This window comes from Zingiber officinale, chromosome 3A (genome assembly GCF_018446385.1).
Source record: "Zingiber officinale cultivar Zhangliang chromosome 3A, Zo_v1.1, whole genome shotgun sequence".
Lineage (NCBI taxonomy): Eukaryota > Viridiplantae > Streptophyta > Magnoliopsida > Zingiberales > Zingiberaceae > Zingiber > Zingiber officinale.
Window position 1 is genome coordinate 7,394,700 of NC_055990.1, and position 21,776 is coordinate 7,416,475.

Below are 21,776 nucleotides of genomic sequence, written 5' to 3' on the forward strand. Positions count from 1 at the left end.
ATATCTGAACGGACTTCAATTTGATATATTGTGTGTCTCTTGATTCAACCTAAATCAAAAGTTATGACCTCTCAAATTTTAGGATTTAATATTCACGTTGTAGTGGCTACGAAACCGTAAGTACTATAATTACATGGCAGCATCGTAGCTGCTACAACGTAAATGTTAAATTCTAAACTTTGAGAGATTATAATTTTTAACTAAAGTTGAATCAAGGGGCACACAATATATCAAATCAATGCTTGTTCAGAGATCTACAACTGATTATTGATTAAAATCCATAACAACTCGATTTCAACTTAGAAAACATCGTTTAAAGTCTTTTTCGGAGGTTGCGAACAATTTTAGTCTTAGAAAAAAAATCATGTTATTGGAGCTACAAAATCATAGCTGCTACAACTATATAGTGGCTCAATTATAGTTGTAGGTACTATAACTATGTAACAACTACGGGATCATAGTTACTACAATGTGCCTCAGATTCAAGATTTAAGAGGAAAATATAGGAGAAATATAATAATGAGAATAGTATAGTAGAGGACAGTTGTATCATTTTACAAGGGGCATAGGATGCCCTTTTGATAAAAAAAAATAAAGTAGGGTCTTTTTGATGATTTGAAAAAAAAATGACGCTCTTAGATTTTTATCCTTAATTTTTTACTAGTTATCGCGCACATATATTACATGTGTAATATAATATATGAATATACGTAAATTTGTGTCCAAAGCTCATAAATTGGACTTGGTAAGAGTGCGCCAGACCCATGCAGTAGTACAACGCAACGGCGACGTTCGAGAACCCCAGCAGTAAGCTATTGTAACGAGCACTCTCTCATTTAATTTTTTTATATCAGAAATTAAACTGATAAGAACAGATACTACACTTGATCTTAGCTAAAATACTAAGAAAATTATACTTTCTAATGTCGCTGACCCAAGTTATATATAAAAGTTTCTCTATTCGCAGTGTTGACAATCTTAAGATGTCGGATTAAAGAGAATCATATTTTTTATATAAAAAACAACCAAAGAAAATTATTAATTAGACTTAAAATTATTTTTAATATGAAAAAAAATATTAACATAATTTAATTTTTGACTTTACTAAAATTAGTTATTAAAAGTTTCATATTTTTAATTAAATAGTAAAATAATAATTAGTTTTATATTGCCTCCTTAAACATGTGTTTTGCTGTAGAACTGTCCTCGGCATGGAACCAAGTTTATATATAATATAAATATTATTAAAATTAAAATTTTGATTCTTTTAATTAATCATCAGTCATCACCATAATTTCTTTAGATGAAGGCTGACAATCTAAAGCTCACTTGAGGATCCTCTTCTTATATATGAAGCTCCTTACTTCAGAAACTGAAAGGGAACTTTTAAGTTATGTAAAGTTGAACAAACATGAAACACCTAAATGATAAGTGGAGTGTTTGCTGGATTCAACCAAGTTAACAAGCACAATAATGGAAGATTCTCTGTTAGTGTCGGTAGGCAGAAGAAAGTTGGGTGTGCTTGAAGAAAGACAAAACTGAAATGAAGACGTTTGTCCCAGCTATAAATGTCCCAACCTTCCGCTTTGCTCAATCATTTTAGTTATGAGAAAGACATTTTTAGTGCTTTCAAGATAAGGGTTTAATTTATGTATAGTTGTTGAAGGATTTGGGAGCAGCTTTGTTGGACTATATGGAATTTGTTTTACTTATTTCTTTGTCACTGATGTGCTGGTTTTTTGAAACCGCCATGTGTCTTATGGAGTTAAACGTCATGTTGATCTCTCAGTCAAAATCAAAGTCAAAGTCAAAATTAAAGTCAAAATAAGTCAAATATGATCCAAAAGAAATTGGACTCTGTTCAAATAAGACTCGAGTCAAATTGAATCGGCTCAATAAGTTTATCCTAGAGATTCAAGTTTGATTAAGTATAAGTCAACTATAATGTGAAGGATCGAAAGATGCGATAAAAGAGGGGGGTGAATATCGCATGTTAATTTTTTTTTAAGCGTTAAAACAAGAGTAATGCAGTGGAAAATAAAGAACTCGTTTCAATTACTTGGTTCGGAGCTTAGGTCAACTCCTATTCTAAGATCTGCGATCTCTTGATCGCACCATTGGACAATCCACTAAAATTCTTCTTTCCAAAACCTTCAAAAAGAAGCAATTCATACAAATGAAAAGAATAAGATGGTAACATCCTACTATTTTATTTGAATTTAAGTGCAATGCAAGTTAAAACTCCGCCCATGACGACCGATCATGGCCGGTCCCAAGCCCGGATAAAGGAGGAATGTTGCGTTAGGTTGTCAACCAGCGTCAAAACTATGACAAATATTCAATGAATGGATCCATTAAACTATTATGCTAATGCTAGGTTGTTCCCCGGAAGGAACGTGTTTCAAGGTTCGACTGTAACGTCTCGGCAAGGACCGCTATATCTCCAGAACTCAGGTGTAGTGCTAAATATGCAAGAGTTCGCGTTACAGGATCTGACTATAACGTCTCAACAAGGATCGCTACATCTCCATGAGAACTTGGATATACTGTTAAATAGGCAAGAGTTCTCACACCATAGGTTGGATAAGAACAAATATGATAGGAAAACTAATAATCTAAAATTTGGAACATAGAACATAGGAACTCTCACTAGTAAATCAATAGAGGTAGTAAATATGATGATTAGGAAAATAATTAGTATTTTGTGTGTACAAAAGACAAAATGGATAGGGAATGGGTATTATTGTACACTGAAAAGAGTAAAGCAAGAAATGGAGTGAGTATTATTGTAGATAATTTGTTAAAGGATAAAATTATAGGAGTAATTAGAAAAAGAGATAGAATTATAACCTTTAAGACAATAGTGGCAAAAGAAACTATGAACATAATTAACATATATGCACCACAAGTAAGATTAGATGAAACTACCAAATCAAGGTTTTGAGAGGACTTAGATGAAATATTACAAAATATTCCACCAAATAAAATGATTTTAATAGGAGGTGATCTAAATGGGTATGTCAGAGTGAAAAATGAGGAATATGAGAGGGTATATGGGAGTTATGGGTTTGGAACGAGAAATGAAGAAGGAAAAATTATATTAGATTTTGCGATAGCATATGACCTTTTATTAGCTAATACATGTTTTAAGAAAAGAGAAGAACACTTAGTCACATTCAAAAGTGGAAATAATAAATCACAAATTGACTTTCTTATGGTTAGGAAGAAGGATAGAAAGATTTGTAAAGATTGCAAAGTCATCCTCGGAGAAAGCTTAACTATCCAACATAGGTTAGTAGTATTGGATATACATCTCAAACATAGTATCAATAGAAAAAAAATATATATGATTCCTAGAATTAAGTGGTGGAAGTTAAAGGATGGGAAACAAAATATATTTAAGGAGAAGGTAGAAGTTCAAGCGTTAGTTGAAATATACGATGACTCTAATACAACATGGAATAAGATGGTATCAAAGTTGAAAATAGTAGCTAAGAGTATACTTGGTGAATCAAAGGGACATGCACCATTAAGTAAGGAATTTTAGTGGTGGAATGAGAAAGCACAAGAGAAAGTGAAGGAAAAACGAATAGCTTATAAGGAATTATATATTCGTAAAAATGAGGAAAACTTTAAAAAAAATATACAATAGCCAAGAAAGAAGCTAAGAAAGTAGTGAGTGGAATAAAAAATGTAACTTTTGAATGATTATATCAAAAATTGGATACAAAAGAAGGGGAAAGAGACATTTATATAATAGCTAAAGTGAGAGAAAGTAAAACAAGATATCTTAGCCAAATAAAATGTATTAAAGATGGATGTAATAGGGTATTAGTAAACGATGGAGAAATAAAAAAATGGTGGAAGAGGTATTTTCATCAACTTTTTAATGAAGGTTTAGGTGACCAACTTAATTTAGGTAATTTAAGTAGGTCAAATGAGCATAGAAATTTAAATTTTTATCATAGAATTTAAACTTTAGAAGTAAAACAAACTTTAAATGAGATGCACAATGGGAAAGCTGTTGGACCAGATGATATTCCAATAGAGGTATGGAAGTGCATAGGGAAACAAGGTATTGAATGTCTTACAAAATTATTTAACATGATATTGAAAATGAAAAAAATATCTAATCAATGGAGGATAAGTACTCTAGTTCCCTTATATAAGAACAAGGGAGACGTACAAAATTATGCAAACTATAGGGGTATTAAACTAATAAGTCATACTATAAAACTTTGGAAAAAAAATAATAGAAGAAAGATTAAGGAAGAAGACCACAGTGACCGAAAATCAATTTGGGTTTATGTCTGGAAGGCCGACAATAGAAGCTATACATCTTCTTAGATAATTAATTGAAAAATATCGGGAGCAAAAATAAGATCTACACATAGTATTCGTTGACTTAGAAAAAGCTTATGATAGAGTCCCAAGAGAAATTATATGGAGAATTCTAGAAAAGAGAGGTGTTAGCGTAACATATATTGAATTAATTAAGGATATGTACGAGGATGTAACAACCAGAGTAAAGACTTCAAACTGAGTAACTGAAGCATTTCCAATAAAGATAGGGTTACATCAAGGATCGGCTCTAAGTCCCTATCTTTTTACACTAATTATGGATGAACTCACTGCGCACATTCAAGACACAATACTACAGTGCATGTTGATTACAGATGATATTATTTTGATAGATGAAACATGTGAAGGAGTAAATGCTAAACTAGAATCTTGGCGGAAAACACTAGAAAAGAATGGTTTTAAGCTTAGTGGATTAAAGATAGAATATATGAAATTTAAGTTTAGCAATATTAGAAGTAATGAGACAATTGTTAAGATAGGAGAGGACGAGTTGCCCGGAACCGAGAGATTTAAATATTTAGGATCATTTTTACAAAACGATGGAGGGATCGAGAGAGATGTCTTACATAGAATACAAGCAAGATGGGTGAAATGGAGGAGAGCGTCGAGTATTTTATGTGACCGTAAAGTACCTCTTAAACTTAAAGGTAAGTTCTATAAAATCATAGTTAGACCTGTTATGTTATATGGAGCTGAATGTTGGGCTATGACTCGAACACATAAGCAGAAGATGAGAGTTGCAGATATGATAATGTTAAGGTGGATGTGTGGACATACGAGGATGGACAAAATAAGAAATGAGAGCATTAGAGAGAAAGTCGGAATTGCATCTATTGAGGAAAAACTCTGAGAGACATGTTTAAGATGGTACGGACATGTACTTAGACGACCAATAAATGCTCCAGTTAGGCGATGTGAGACTATGATAAACATGCATATCCAACGAGAAAGAGGAAGACCAAAAAAGATTTGGTTAGCAACAATAAAACAAGATAAAATTTATTTAAATATAGATGATCATATAGTGGGAGATAGAGCTCAATGTCGTAAAAGGATTCATACAGCCAACCCCACCTAGTGGGAAAAGGCTTAGTTGTTGTTGTACAATGTAAGCTAAATTAAAGTATACCGAAAATGAGTATAGATGAAGATTGTCGGTGCCTTGTCGGAGTAGTAGCTTACTTGAAGATGTGTTACAGAGCAATAGAACGAATAGAGCCTTTGCACAAAGGTGAACAGAAAACTTGATTGTTGCCTCAAACCTTGAGCTTCCCTTTTATAAGCATGATTCAGTCGGTTGATAAATCCATCGATCGACTGATCCGTTCGATCGACCGAACCTCCTATCAGTTGACTGAACTCGGTGCTTTCCTTCTTTGTTGGGATTCGATCCTTGCGCATTTATAAGCTTTAATGGTTCGATCGATCGATCACATTGTTCGATCGACCAAACAGTGAACTTTCCCTATTCATCGAGATTCACACTTAATTCATTATTAATGAGGTGATCGTTCGGTTAACCGATCACTGGGTTCGGTCGATCGATTAGCCTGACTTCCTTCTTTGCTTAGGCTTGATTTAATCTTTGTCATGTCATCATGGTTCGATTGATCGATCTGCTCGTTCGGTCGAACGATCAGGTATTAACCGAACTTTGCTTTAGTCTGATCTATGGTCTGAGTTAACCTGGTTCAGTCGACCGATCCCTAGGTTTGGTCGACCAATCAAGCTGGTTCCTACAAAATAGATTTAAATAGAAATATCCCTACAAAACAAAGGTTAGCACAGTTATATGATGCATGCATAGTATTGTTGGTGCGGTTAGCACTAATGGTCTAACTCAAGTTTTGATGAATGACAAAGTAAGTTAAGTTAGTTTCATAGTGATCTAACACTTTGAGGAAGTGTGCAGGAGAAGTTCAGCTAGGTCAACGGGTTGACTGATAACTGGCACGAAGCCCAGACTGATCGACGGGCTGATCGGATGTCTGACACGAAATCCAGCTAGGTCAACGGGTCAACCTGATAGCTGGCACGAAGCCTAGACTAGTCGACGGGCTGACCTGATAGCTGACACGAAGTCCAGACGGATCGAAGGGCTAACCGGACGTCTGACAGGTAAGTTAAGGTAAGTCACTGAAGGGGAGTGACTGTGAGGACGCGTTCCCGGGAAGGGAACTTAGGTGCCGATCCAACTTAGAGCTATTTCGAAACTCTAAGTTCAGATCTTGACTAGATTCCGATCTCGGTGAGATGGAATCTAATTACTGCTTTTATTATTATTATAACTGTACTATGCTAACACTTTGTTTTGTAGGGTAGTTTTGCATTTTGGCTCGGACTAATGTTTTTTTGCAAGTCGTTGGAAAATAGAGATCGGGTGCCCGGAAGGGATCCAGGCGCCTGGAATGCAAGTTCTATCCTCTTATTACTTCGCCACATGGAGCACTCTGGTTGGACGGGCTATGTCATATTCCAGGTGTCCGGAAGGGATCCGGGCGCTCGGAGCCTCCTATATAAGGAGGATGCACCCTGGAGCAAAGAACGAACTCATAACAAGATCTTCCAACGCTTGCTCTACTGTGCTTTGCTCCTGCGACGCTGCGAAGCTACTCCGACAACAAGTGGCTCAAGTTTTTTCTTTTTAGTGTTGTCGGTATTCCTTTCTAATAATTCTTGTACTTAGTTTTTGTAATAACTTTACGAATTATTAGTAATTGCCCAATGAAAGCACTCAACGAGTGCGGGCTTTGGAGTAGGAGTCGACCAAGGCTCTGAACCAAGTAAAACGGTTCGTGTTAGCATTGTGTTTTCATCTTTCCGCTGTGTACTCACTTAAACATTTTTCGATCGATATTCACTCCTCCTCTATCGACTTTCACGATCCAACAAGTATTTGACAGTAATACTATCTTAATCTCAACTTAAAAATCTTTCTGGTTTCTTCAGTTGGATCAACGCCCTCGCCGTCGCTCCTCTTCAGTTGCTTACCTCAACCTACCTGCCAAACATTAGTCCTCCAGGCCTGTTTGAACTTTGCCGCTTATTATCGGATCAGCTCACCAAGACTTCTTCTCAATCTTCGGTTCTCCAGACCTATCGAGCTTCCTTGCCAAGTATCAGATCCTCTTGACCCACTTGGGCTTCCTGCCTAGAGTCCACGATCTGCTAAGACTTTCCCTACCTAGCCGCGACTAGGGTTTTCATTGGTTGAGTAAACAACTTACACACTTAGTTAACTTGTTAGATCACAACAAGACTTAACTTAAACCTTTGACAACATCAAAACTCGAGTTTGATTCTAGTGCACCCTGCACCAACACAATGGCTCCTATCTTAGCTCTTGATCCTGACACCTATTCTGGCCTTAGTAGTCGACACTACTCTTGTCTCGTCTTCCGACTCAGACATCCTTTAATTCCTAGCACCCAACCCTGATGCATTTCGTCTTAGCTTCAGATCTAGACATCCTCCTTGTCTTAGCTCCCGACCCTGCTTCTAACTCAGTCTTAGATCTCAGCACTACCAGTCTAGCTCAGCCTCAACAGCCGAAATCGCTTCCAACTCAATCTCAAATTATGTCATATTGTATCGACCTCAATTGCTGACTTCGTTTACTCTCAAGGTCGCTCAACACCAACCTCAATGTCTCATTCACTCATTCTTGAATCATGCTCAAACTCTACATGGCCTATGGCATGTGGTAGGGAGGCTACACAATCGCCCCATTGAGAATCATTTCTTTGCAAAAGCTCTCAAATCCTGGCACCACCTACTTAGTTGGACCTTAGTTGCTGACATCAACTACATCTAAATCTTAGTCACCAACATTCACTCTAGCTCAGTCTTAGATCCCGACACCACTTACCTAGCTCAACCTAGGTCACTAACATCACCTACATCTGAGCTCGTCCTTCGTCGTTGACATCACCTACATCTAGGTCTCAATCATCGACATCCACTGTAGCTTAGTCTCAGATCTCGACACCACTTATCTGGCTTGGCTTTAGTTGCCACATCGCTTATGTCTCGGCCTTAGTCATTGACAACACCTACATCTAAGTCTCAGTCGTCAACATCCAATCTAGCTTAGTCTTAGATCCCGACACCACCTACCTAGCTCAGTCTTAATTGCTGACATCACCTACATCTGGGTCTCAGTCACCGACATCCACTCTAGCTCAGCTTCATATCTCAACACCACCTATCTGGCTCAGTCTTAGTTGTCATATTTCCTATGTCTTGGTCTCAGATCTTGACGTCTCATCTCGGCTTTAGTCACTGACTTCGTCTACTCACAAGGCCACTCAACATCGATCCTATCTCGACATTTGTCCTTATGATGGACCTCTTCTTTGCAAACCCAAAACAAGGCCAGTCCTCTCAAGAAAGGTAGATAGTGACTGTGAATATTCTGTGATACATGGCACCTGATGAACGGAGAGGTGGTTACAAGGTTGTCAGATTTAGTCTTCTAAATGCTCTCCTACAAGCACGTGGTGTTTGATGAATAAAGAGGAAACTAACTGCTATCACATCTGGTCTCCTCACGAGAGTATACAATGATGATGGAGGAATGTGTGGCCAAGGGATCATCCAATGTAGAGATGCTTTTCTAATAGTTATATAAACCCAAGAGAGGGGGTAAGTACAAAGGATCCGAACTCTCTACAACTGAACCAGGTCTCCTTCTCCACTTTCTTTTTCCTCCATATTACCTCAGGCAAATCCTAACTTGAGCGTCAGAGTGGCATATCAAGATCTCCTCAATGTCAGTTTAATCCTCTATTGAAGTGCGTTTCAAGGCTACTTCGTCATCCGCAGGGGTGGATCCAGAGATAAATTTTAACGAGGGCTAACAAAATATTTTTTGTAACATAATAAATATATTTAATAACAAAAAGTTCAATTTGGCATCATAAAAAGATAAAATACTAAATTAATAAATTACAATTAGACTATTGCTTATTGAAGTATTGGTTAACACTTGGTGACATATTAGGTGGCCTTTGGATAAGAAAGAGGAGGCAATTGCATCCTGCGGCTTTTCATCTTTTGAAAACGTTGCAATATTTGCTCATTTTTAATTGTTGAAAAGATATCCTTCTCGATGTATATGACTAGACTGTCATTCATCCACTCGTCTCTCATTTTGTTACCTAAATCAGTCTTTATCGTCTTCATCGCAGAAAATACTCTTTCAATAGAAGCAGTTGCAACTGGTAAAACTAATGCCATCTCAATCAGACGATAAACCAATGGATAAGCTTGATTTTTTAGAGTTTCAACAATTTTCTGAGCAAAACTTCCCAAATCTTCAATTCTAGAAAAATTTGGGTCCTGTCATATATTATGAATGAAATTCTGAAGTTGTTGCTCAATAACTATATGATCATTTGTTGAGAAGTCCTCAGGATATAAATCACAAAGTCGAACTAGTTTCTGAATATTGAATTCAGAAAAAGAATTCCTTGGATGAAGACATGCTATACAATTAAGCAATTTTGTGCCAACTTCGGAAATGCGAGTATTCATCTCTTGTATAACTAAATCAACAATCTAACATTGTAATTTGCAACAATAATAATTAATAAGTAAATAAAATCTTATTAACGAATATAATAATAATAAAATAATTTTTTTAAGAAATAATACCTGATAGAAAATCTCTACACGATAATAATACAAATTGGTGATGACTTGCCTTCTACGTCTACTACAACCACCAATCAAACAATTGTCTTTCATCTCTGGCATTGGAATCTCATTCAACTCACAAAATGTGTTGACTTTATCTATAATTGTATATCATCCTTCTTCCCTAAATATTTGAAATTAATCTTTCACACTCTTAATCAAACTTATGGTTTGGACAATAGTTTGATCCTTTTGTTGTAACATAAGTGACAACTCATGTGTCATTTCCAATATCATCTTCATCAAGTGCAACATGAAAACAAATTCATAATTCTCCATTTTCTGAATCAAATTTTCGACAACCCCTCTACTATCAAAAGAACTAGACTCATCACAAATATTCTCCAACACTTGTATCACTGAAGGCCACATAGATAATAGACGAGCCAATGTCAAATAGTGTGATCCCCGACGAGTATCTCCTGGCTTTACTAAATTAATTTCTTGATTTTTGCCATTGCTTGTACTAATCTCTCCACCCTCCAACATTGCAACAATCCCATTATTTTTAATTTGCCTAAGTTGATCTCTCCTTTTGCATGATGCTCCCGTCGTATTGACAATCATATTGACATAGTTAAAAAAAAATCACTCACATGAGATTACTCTTGGCAATAACAACAATAACTAACTATAATTAGTGAGAAAAACAATGAATATATCTTGCATATGGATTTTCTTGCAAAATGAGATATTTCAATCAATTGAATTCACCCCACATATTTGAAGCTCCATCATATCCTTGACCTCTCAATCTAGATAATGATAATCCAAGTTTCACAAATAAAGCATCGATAACATCCTTCAAAGAACGAGAGCTAGTGTCAAATACATGTACAATTATAAGGAATCGTTTAATCACCTGTCCTCTTTTATTCACATATCTGAAAACAACTCTCATTTGCTCCTTCACTTAAATGTCTCGAGATTCATCAACCATTAAGGAGAAAACATTGTTTCCAATATCTTTGATTATGGAAAGTGTGATCTCCGAGGCACAAGCACACGTAAGGTCTTTTTAAATTGCTGGAGAAATCATTTGATTGTTTCCGGGAGCATTTTGATTAACAACCTTTGAAACTTCCTCATTTCATTGACTGTACCATTGAAGCAATTCAAGAAAGTTTCCTCTATTTAAAGAATTACTTGACTCATGATGTCCATGGAAAGACAGTCCCTGCTTCAAAAGAAATCGCGTAACATCCTATTGGTGCGGGAAGCATCCGATGATAAAACCTAAGTTTTGATAATGGAAAAGAATTCAAAATTAAGGCTATTTGTGATCTAATGTGCTGAATAAGTTTGCAGGAAAAGTCCTAAGGTATCTTATGCGAAAGTCCTAGCTATGGTTAGGCAGGCAAGAAAACCCTAGGGGGTGGTAACCCTAGGTCCTAGGGGTGGTAACCCTAGGCGGAAAGACTTGGCAAGTCTAGGTCTTTGAGCAAAAGTCCTAGAGTCGGTGACTCTATGTGAAAAGACCTAGTGTCGCGAACCAGGTGAAAGTTTGGGCGGGTCGTGAAGCAGATGTCCAACGGAAAGACCTGAAGACTCGGGCGCTGAGCAAAAGTCCAGTCGGTTTGGAGTGTTGGATCGAGAAACGCTAGAGGGGGGGTGAATAGCGCTCGCGGCTATTTCGTTCGATTATCGAAAAACTATCGGAGTAAAATACGCAGCGGAAATGTAAATAAACACAAACACAGAGACACAGTCGTTTACTTCGTTCGGAGCCTAGATCGACTCCTACTCGAAGGCCCACGATCCTTGATCGCTTTTCGTGGGTAACAACTAAAATATCGTGAATAAGTACAAGGAAATAAGTATAACTGGAATTGAAATAATACCGACAACAAAATAATAACTGAAGCTTCGGGTCGTCGGCGACTACAACAGCACTTTAGAGTCATTCTTAAGCAGCACACAGCAGAAGGAAAGCTTGTCAATTGTTGATCTTCACTGCTGCTCGAAGACCCCTTATAAAGGGCATCCAAGGCGCCTTGAAAGCCTCCGAAGGCGCCTCCATAGCTCCGAGTCCACCGTGTAGATGAGCGTTGATCATTCTGCGCTTATCACCTTGAAGGCGCCTTTATAGGTCTTCAAGGTGCCTTCTAAGGCGCCTCCATAGCCAACAGAGGCGCCTTCAGCCCTGCTTCGCGGCCAGGTCAGCTTTTGCACCCGAGGCGCCTCCAAGCTCCATGGAGGCGCCTCCAAGCTCCATGGAGGCGCCTCGGACACTGTTCATCCAAGGGAAAACTTCATTATTTTGTACCTGCAAGACATGTTAGTCCCAAACAATATCCTGCAACACAAAGTTAGTATAAAACAACAGTATGAATATGATAAAGAATATTATGACAGTCTCCGGACTGTCCGGGTCTGACTTCGGATTTCCGACCTGAAACCCTAGGTCGACCCGACGCCTACTGTTCCCTCTACGGGGAACGCATCCTCACCTACTCCACTCAGGAGATTTACCTGTTGCCAGTACGATCCTCCAGATCGACTGGACTTTTGCTCAGCACTTGATGCTTCCTGACTTTCTGCTGGACATCCGCTTCCCGGCTAGTCCAGTCTTTCACCTGGTTCGCGACACCAGGACTTTTCACCTAGGGTTACCACCCCCTAGGACTTTTGCCTGAAGCCATCGACCTGCCAAGACTTTCCGCATATGGTTACCACCCCCTATGACCTAGGGTTACCGCCCCCTAGGGTTTTCCCTTTGCCTAACCGAAGCTAGGACTTTTCTCCACCTAGGGTTACCACCCCCTAGGACCTAGGGTTACCATCCCCTAGGGTTTTCACCTGCCTAACCGCAGTTAGGACTTTCCTGAAACACTCATTCAACATATTAGATAACAACACACCTTAACTTTGAATCCTTTGGCATTATCAAAACTCAAGTTCGATCGTCGGATGCTTCCCGCACCAACATGGAGGACCAGACTGGCAATAGGTATATTCTCTTGAGTGGAGTAGGTGAGGACGCGTTTCTCGTTGAGGGAAGAGTAGGCGTCGGTTCGACCTAGGGTTTCCGTGTTAGAGTGTATACTAAAAGCCTAGCTTTTGTATAAATATTTATAAGAATCACATTGGTCAAGTGACTACATTTATATATACCAAATGTAGATGTTCAATTAATTTATATTGTAGATAACATAGTGTGTAGTGTCACACACAGAAGATCATGTTATCAGTTCTTTATAAATTATAAACAGTTGCTCACGACTAAGATGGAAAGGAACAAACCATCGGAATAGTCGTAGTGTAATTAGGTATTAGTTTATCTTGACTAATAAATTACACTAGTACACTCTAAGTGTATTGAGTAGGACCATTTTAGGTAAGTTCTTTTTATACTGACTTGATAAAATAACTAGACCTTAGTTATTATGGAAGTGTGTGCTCTTAATCCTAATATAATAACAAACACATATATTTAGTATTTATTTCTTTGACTTATCAATAGGTGAGATTTAGCTCGATAAATCAATAAGCCCGATAAGTTGGGAAATGATATTACTTATAGTGTGTATTGTTGATTATAAAAGGAAACTGTGTCCTAGTAATCTAGGTTGAGAATGACCCCAAGAGGAGCTCATAAGGATTGTCATGTTAAACCATGCAGGTGGACTTAGTCCGACATGACGATCAGGTTGAGTGGTACTACTCTTGGACTAAGATATTAATTAATTGAGTTGTCAGTAACTCATTTAATTAGTGGACATTTGACATCTTAAACACAGGGAGACTAACACACTCATAATAAGAAGGAGCCCAAAATATAATTTGGGATTGGTGCGGCAGTTCAATAATAGTTCTTTAGTGGAATGAATTATTATTGATGAAATTAAGTTATGTGTTCGGGGCGAACACGGGATGCTTAATTTCATCGGGAGACCAAAACCAAATCCTCCTCTCGGTCCCTATCGTAGCCTCTTAATTATAGAGTATTATACCCACCTATACTCACCTTCTTACCCATCCTATAGGGGTCGGCCAAGCTAGCTTAGAGTCCAAGCTAGGGCCGGCCAAAGGCATGGTTCATGGGTTCATGAGGTGGTCGGCCCTAGCTTGAACCCAAGCTTAGGTGGCCGACCTTATTAAAATAAAAAGGAATTTTATTTTTTAAAATTTTTCTTATGTGGATTCCATGGTTTTAAAAGAGAGTTTAAAATTTAAATATTTCCTTTTATAGCTTTCTACAAAAGATTAAGAAAAGATTTAAAATCTTTCCTTATTTTTAGATTGAAAGGTAGATTTTAATTTTGAGAAAACTTTCCTTTTTTAACCATGTTCATGATTTAAAAGAGAGTTTAAAAATTAAATATTTTCTTTTATTAGTTTCTACAAAAGATTAAGAAAAGATTTGATATCTTTCCTTATTTCTAGATTGAAAGGAGATTTTAATTTTTAGAGATAACTTTCCTTTTTGGAAATCATCCACATGTTTAAAAGAAAGATTTTAATTTATAAAATTTCCTTTTTACAAACCACCATGAAGGGAAAAATTATTAGAGAAATTTTTTATAAATTTCCGAAAATAAATTAGGAAGTTTTAATTCTTGTGTGAATTAAACTTTCCTTGATTGGGGATTAAAAGTGGTCGGCCATTATAATTAAGAAAAGAATATTTTTTTTAATTAAATAAATTTTCTTTTTCATGGCAAAGGAATTAAGGAAGTTTTTATTAAAATTTCCTTATTTGCCAAGACCAAGGAATATAAAAGAGGGGGTAGAGGTGCCTTCATGGTGAACAACTCTATTCTTTTTCTTCCTCCCTCTCTTCCTTGGTGGTGTGGTCGGCCCCTCTTTTTCTCTCATCTCCTTATTGTGGCCGAAACTTCTTCATTGGTGGAGTTCTCTTGGTGGCCGGATCAAGCAAGGAGAAGAAGGAAAGAAAGGAAGCTTAGTCTCTAGCATCCCTTGGAGCATTGGTGGTGGTCGAACCTATCCATCAAGAAGGACTCTTGGTGGCCGAAACCTAGAAGGAAGAAGAAGGTGCTTGGTGGTTCTCATCTCGGAAGATCGTTGCCCACACAACGTCCGAGGTTAGAAGAGGAATACGGTAGAAGATCAAGAGGTCATTAAAAGTTCACAAAGAAAGGTATTACTAGTATTTATTTTCCGTATCATGCTAGTTTATTTTTCTTTGTATGAATTCCAAACACAAGAGGCATTAGATCTAGTTTTTCGAATAAGTTTTTCGAGTTTGTATTTTCTTCTTTTTCGAATTTGTGATTCGATTGTTCCTTTTGGTTAACCTAGAGTTATTTAAGGAAATTAAATATTAGCTTTCCTTAAAAGACATTGTCTAGGCAGTGGTGGTTGCTCCCATATCCAAGAAGGTCATGTGCCTCACCATGCAGTTCTGGAAGCCAATTTTAGAAATTAATATTTAATGGAATTAATAACATAGGTGAATTTGAACCAATAGTGTTAAGTCCCGCTTGCGATTCAAATCTAAACCATTAAGAACAGATAAGTTAAATTTGTAATCAATGATGTTAAGTTCCGTCTGTGATTCCTAATTTAACTTCTAAAGAATATAATAGGTTATTTAAGGAAAGGTTTCGACACTTGTACAAAAAAAAAATTGTATAGTGGAACCGGTACATTTTCCTAGGACTAACCAACATTCCAGTCGGAAATTCGAAGTCAGAACCGAATAGTCCGGTGATTGTCAAACATCTTTTTATATTCATTATTATGTGCTAACTTTGTGTTGCAGGGTATTTTTTGGACTAACATATCTTGCAAGGACAAAGGAGCAAGCTTTGACTCGGATGAACAATACCCGAGACGCCCTCCATGGAGCTGGAGGCGCCTCGGGTGCAAGGCAGAAGGAGCGTGCATAGCAAAGCTGGAGGTGCCCTCTAAAGGAGCTGGAGGTGACTCGGACAGCCTTGAAGCCGCCCTCCAGGAGGTTAGCGACGCCTTCGGGTGGATAGGCGTAGACCACTTCGGCTCTCATCCACGCAGCGGCAGACCCGGTGATTGGAGGCACCCTCAAGGGGCTTGAAGACGCCCTCAACAACCTTTATAAGGCAGTCTCGACCAACAGCTTGGATTAATCACTTCTGAGCCATCTTTCTTCAGCGCACTGCTAACGAAACGATCCGAGAAAACTGTAACGACATTCCAACGACCTGAAGCTTCAGTTTTACGATTTCTTATTGTCGGTATAAATTCTTAGTGCATTTAATTGTAATACTTGATTGTACTTTTTCTTAACTTACAGTGATTACTCAAAGTAAACACTCAACGAACGTGAGCCTTGGAGTAGGAGTCGCCCAAGGCTCCGAACCAAGTAAAAATACTTGAATCCTTCTGTGTTATGTTATTTATTATTCCGCTGCTTTTACTCGTAAGTTTTCTGAATATGAAAAAGTGAAAGTCACGAGCGCATCTCGATCCAACAATTGGTATCAGAGCGGGGTCGCTTTAATTTGGTGCAACCACCAATCAAGCCTATTTTTCATGGTGATTTTCAGTTGTTTGGAGGCAATCAGAATCGGTATTCTTGCCACCCTTTGATTTTTTTCGTAATCAAATTTTTCTCGAAGTTGGTGCAACACCACTCGAGATCGCGCGTTAGTTTTTCCTTTAACCCGCACTACTAATCCAGGCTCAAGTCCTGGGATAAGTTTCTTTTTGTTTTTCTTGTGTAAGTTTCTATGGCTCTTCAAGAATGCTACAGTATAGCCCGACCTCCGCTCTTCATCGGAGAAGACTTCGGCTACTGAAAGGCCAGAATGGAGTCGTATCTTTAGACTCATTTTGAAGTATGGATGATCGTCAAGACTGGTCTTGAATTCCCAACTGACGGCGACGGCAAGCTGATATCCTGTGAGAACTGGGATGCATCTCTCTAATAAAAAAAGGTAGAAGCAAATGCCAAAGCAACCTGTACACTTCAGTGCGGCCTAACCAAGGAGGAGCTGAACCGCGTCAACCCCTTCTCGAGCACCAAAGAATTGTAGCAAAAGTTGATTAAGCTACACGAGGGTACATCAGATACGAAGGTAAGTAAGAGGGATCTCATTCTTAATAAATTATATAATATAAAGTTGCAGGAAGGTAAAACGATGAGCTAATTGCATGCACGCATCCAAGACCTCCTCAATGGTCTCCACGCAATCGGACAAAAGGTAGAAAATAGAGACATAATCAGGTATTCCCTAAATGCTTTCCCGAGGAATACCTTATGGGCATCAATGGTAGATGCGTACAAGGTATCCAAGGATCTCTCTTCAATTAAATTAGACGAATTGTTTGCTGAATTTGAATTGCATGAACAAATTAACGCTCGATTGGCCGAAAATGGTATTGCTTTAATTACAAGTACAAGCAGAACAAGGGAACCTAAAGCAAGGCACAGGACCGAACCGGAGTCAGAAGAAGAACCAGACTCGGATGATGACGACAATGACATCACAGCTGAACTCGTAAATTTGGTGAGAAAGCTCTACAAAAAGAAGAAGGGTTTCAACAAGAAAGATGTCAAAAAGGTGATCCAGTCCAAGGAAGTTCAACCAAGTTCCAAGATGAAGTTCAAAGTAACCTGCTACGGCTGTAACCAAAAGAAACATATCAAAGCCAATTGTCCTAATCAAAAGGATGCAAAGAAACAAAGAAAGAAGAAAACTCTGAAGGCAACCTGGGACGATTCATTATCAGAAGAGTCTGATGAAGTGCTTGAACAGACGAGCTACCTTGCACTGACGGCCTAGGACCAAATCAACGAATCCTGAAGCGAGGACGAATCGGAAGCTGAGTCCGAGAGAAGCCACGGATCCGTATCCGTTTCCGAATGGCCTAACCCCTCTGTAAGTACTTCTCGATTATATAACTTAATTAATTATCTGATGCATAAATTAGCTAAGTCCAATGTTCGGATCAAATCACTTCTAAAAAAGGTAACATCCCTTAAAGAAGTGACTAACTTTGAATTCTTGACTGACCCTTTTCAGACTGAAACCTCAACTCAAGTTCAAAAGCTTGAGGAAGAGAATTCCAATATGAAAACTCAAGTAAAGAATTTGAAGATTACGTTGGAACGGTTTACACTGGGTTCCAAGAATCTTGATTTGATTCTTGGAAAATAGAAGGTTGTATACAATAGATTTGGACTAGGATTTAAGATTAAAAAGAAATATCGTTCATATCTATCACTTGTTAACAGACCAAATAGAAAGGTAGTCCAAGCATGGGTGCCCAAGTCTAACTTGGTCAATCAAGTTGGACTAGGTCATTATTGGGTACCCAAGGATCAAATACATTACCTTGATAGACCATATCGAGGTTATGATCCAAGGGGAGCCAATAGAAAAACTATCTTTATAAATAAATAGAATCGTTTGATGGTTGTTATTTTCTGCTTTATTTTTATGCATGCTTAGATTAGGCGCAATTTACACGTGAATAGTTAGTCCTAGGAGTTTCAAAAAGGAAATTAAATATATAATTTCTTTGAAAGGCTCTGTCTAGAAGTGGTCGATGATCTCATACCCAAGAAGGCCTAGTGCCTCACCACAGCCCGGGAGCCGATCCTTGAAATGTGTATTTAATTGATAAATTGAAAAACCTAAGTCTAACTCAAATGTAAATTAATCCTTAGATATAATCTAAATTGAAGTTAGTCATCTCACAAAAATACATAAGGTTTCCTGATTGATAACTTAGAAATGGGTGAGATGGACCTAAGGATGAACTTAGTCGAATTTAATTAAACCTAATTCATTTAACAACTTAATAAATTAACTTAATTAAATCAATAAAATTACCTAATTAATCAACTTAACTATTCAATTAACTTAACTATGTAATTAACTTAATCAAACTAACCTATTTAATTAACTTAACCTAATTAATTAACTTAATCAAATTAACTTAATCAAATTAAACCTAATTAATTAACTTAATCAAATTAAATAATCTAATCTAATTAATTAAACTAAATCTAATTCATACTTGAATAACTTAATAGACCATCTCACAATCACCCATAGAAATACCATGTTTGATCATCTAGACTAAGTGAAATGGAACATTAAGGAGTTAATTTCAATCAAACTATCTCTTGAATCCATTAAATTGGATCAAATACTTTATATGCAGGAACATAAAGATTTGGATCAATGGATGCTAGATAGTGGATGCTCCAGGCACATGACTGGAGATAGATTGAAATTCACTAAGTTGAAACTCAAGAACCTAGGTCAGTTTCATTCGGCAACGACAAAACCCTTAGGGTGCGTTTGGTTCAAGTTATTATGTATAACCTTAGTTATGTGATTACCAAGTAATCACATAACCAAGGTTATGGGGAATAAAACATAACCAAATGTTGTTTGGTTCAACTTAGGTAATGCAACAAAAACTTGTTTGTTTGAAGGTTTTAATAAATAACCTAGTTTAATATTTTACTATATTACCCATAGTTACAAAACCAACCAGACATTATTATTATTATTATTATTATTATTATTATTATTATTTAAACACTAGGTTTTTTTATTTTTTTCCTTTTCACGTTTTTCTTTATTTTTATGTGTTTTTTTAATTTTTTTCCTTTTCATTTTTTTATTTTCCCATTTTTTTTATTTTTTAAAATTTTTAAAGTTTTTTTAATTTTTAAACTTTTTTATTTTTTTCATTTTTAATATTTTTTATATATTTTATATATTTTTTAATTTTTTCTATTTTTTATTATATATATATATATATTTATTTATTTATATATTTATGTTTTTTATTATTTTTACATTTTTTATTTTTTAAAAAAAAAATTTACGTTTTTTTTTCTATTTTTTATGTTTTTATTATTTTTTATATTTTTAAAAAAAATTATGTTTTTTTTACATTTTTTTATTTTTTTAAAAAATTTTATTTTATTTTTTCTGTTTATTATATTTTTATTTTTATCACATTTTTATCTTATTCGAGATTATTTTGGGTAAAAAAATTTCGTTAACCCCAGAATCAAGAAAAACATCAGTTTTTCGAGGTTTTCTGATTCCGGGTTGCATGCCTCTTTTGCTCACGTGTCGGGCATGGAACATTACTCGAGAATCATCGATTACCTAAACCAAACAAGGTTTTCGTTGATAATCTTGGATGGATAACCAAGGTTATCAAGAATAACCCCGAACCAAACACACCCTTAAGGTAATCGGAATAGGTAATATCCAATTAAGTTTCAATTTTTATATTCGAAAGGTTCTATTGGTTGATCAATTCAATTTTAATTTACTTAGTATTAGTCAGTTGTGTGACTCAGGATACTTAGTCACATTTTCAAAATCTGTGTGCTTAATTAAAAACATTGAAAATCTTGAAATTACACTTAAGGGAATTAGGAAAAAGAATATTTATACAATTGACCTACTATCCTCTTCACTAAAGTGTCCATTGACACAACAAGAGGAAACTAAGTTGTGGCACAAAAGATTGGGTCACACTCATACAAGACTCATTTCAAAAATGAGTCAAAATGACTTGGTTAGAGGTCTGCCCAAACTAAAATTTATAGAAAGTTCAATTTGTAATGTCTGTCAATAGGGTAAACAAATCAAGCCAACTCATAAGTTAACCAACTTAAATAGAACTAATTCAATACTTGAGCTCCTACACTTAGACCTGTTTGATTCACATAGAGCCAAGTCACTAAGCAAAACTAATATTGCTTAGTGATAATCGATGACTACACAAGATATACTTGGCTAAAATTTCTAAAAACTAAAGATGAAACCTACTCAGTCTTTAAAATCTTTTGTAAATTAATAGAAAATGAAAAAGACACTCAAATAAAATTCAAAATAAAACACCATATGAAATTTATCATAATAAAATTCTCAACTTAATCTATTTAAAAGTATTTGGATGTAAAGTACACATACTTAATACCAAAGACTACCTAGGTAAATTCACATCAAAATCAACACCAGGAATCTTTTTAGGGTACTCCACAACTAGTAGATCTTACTGAGTCTATAACAAAGAGATCCTAATAGTTGAAGAAACAACCAATGTGATTTTTGATGAAGAAGATAAAATGTCTAACCTATTAAATGAAAATATTAATACAAAAAATATTAACTCAAGAAATATAGAAGATAATGAAGAAATTTAACTTAAACCTAGTGAATCATAAGAACCAGTTACTGACCCAAATATAAGACCAACCAGAACAAGTACCAATCACCCATCCGACCGAATTTTGGGTGACCCAACTCTAGGGGTCAGAACTAGATCATCTTATAGAAACCTAAGTCAAATAGTCCTTATTTTCAAAATGGAACCCAAAACTATAAACGAAGCCCTACGAGACCCAGACCAGATATTAGCAATGCAAGAGGAGTTAGCCCAATTTGATAGAAACCAGGTCTAGGAACTAGTACCTAAACTCATTAACAAAACCATAGTTGACACTAAGTGGTTATTTAGAAACAAATTAGATGATCAAGGTGAAATAATATGAAACAAAGCCAGACTAGTAGCAAAAGAGTTCAACCAGGTAGAAGGGTTAGACTATGATGAAACCTATGCACTTGTTGTCAGACTTGAATCTATTAGGATGTTGCTGGCTTATGCAGCACATAAAAGATTCAAGTTATACCAAATGGATATGAAATCCGCATTCCTAAATGGGTTCATCAAGGAAGAGGTCTATGTAAGTCAACATCTAGGATTTGAGGATTTGAACCAGTCAAACCATATTT

General features: G+C 36.4%; 1 pseudogene; it reads right to left on the reverse strand.

The window, feature by feature from the left end:
* Positions 1-746: 746 nt before the first annotated feature.
* LOC122054254 lies at positions 747-915 on the reverse strand (annotated as a pseudogene).
* Positions 916-21,776: the final 20,861 nt, after the last annotated feature.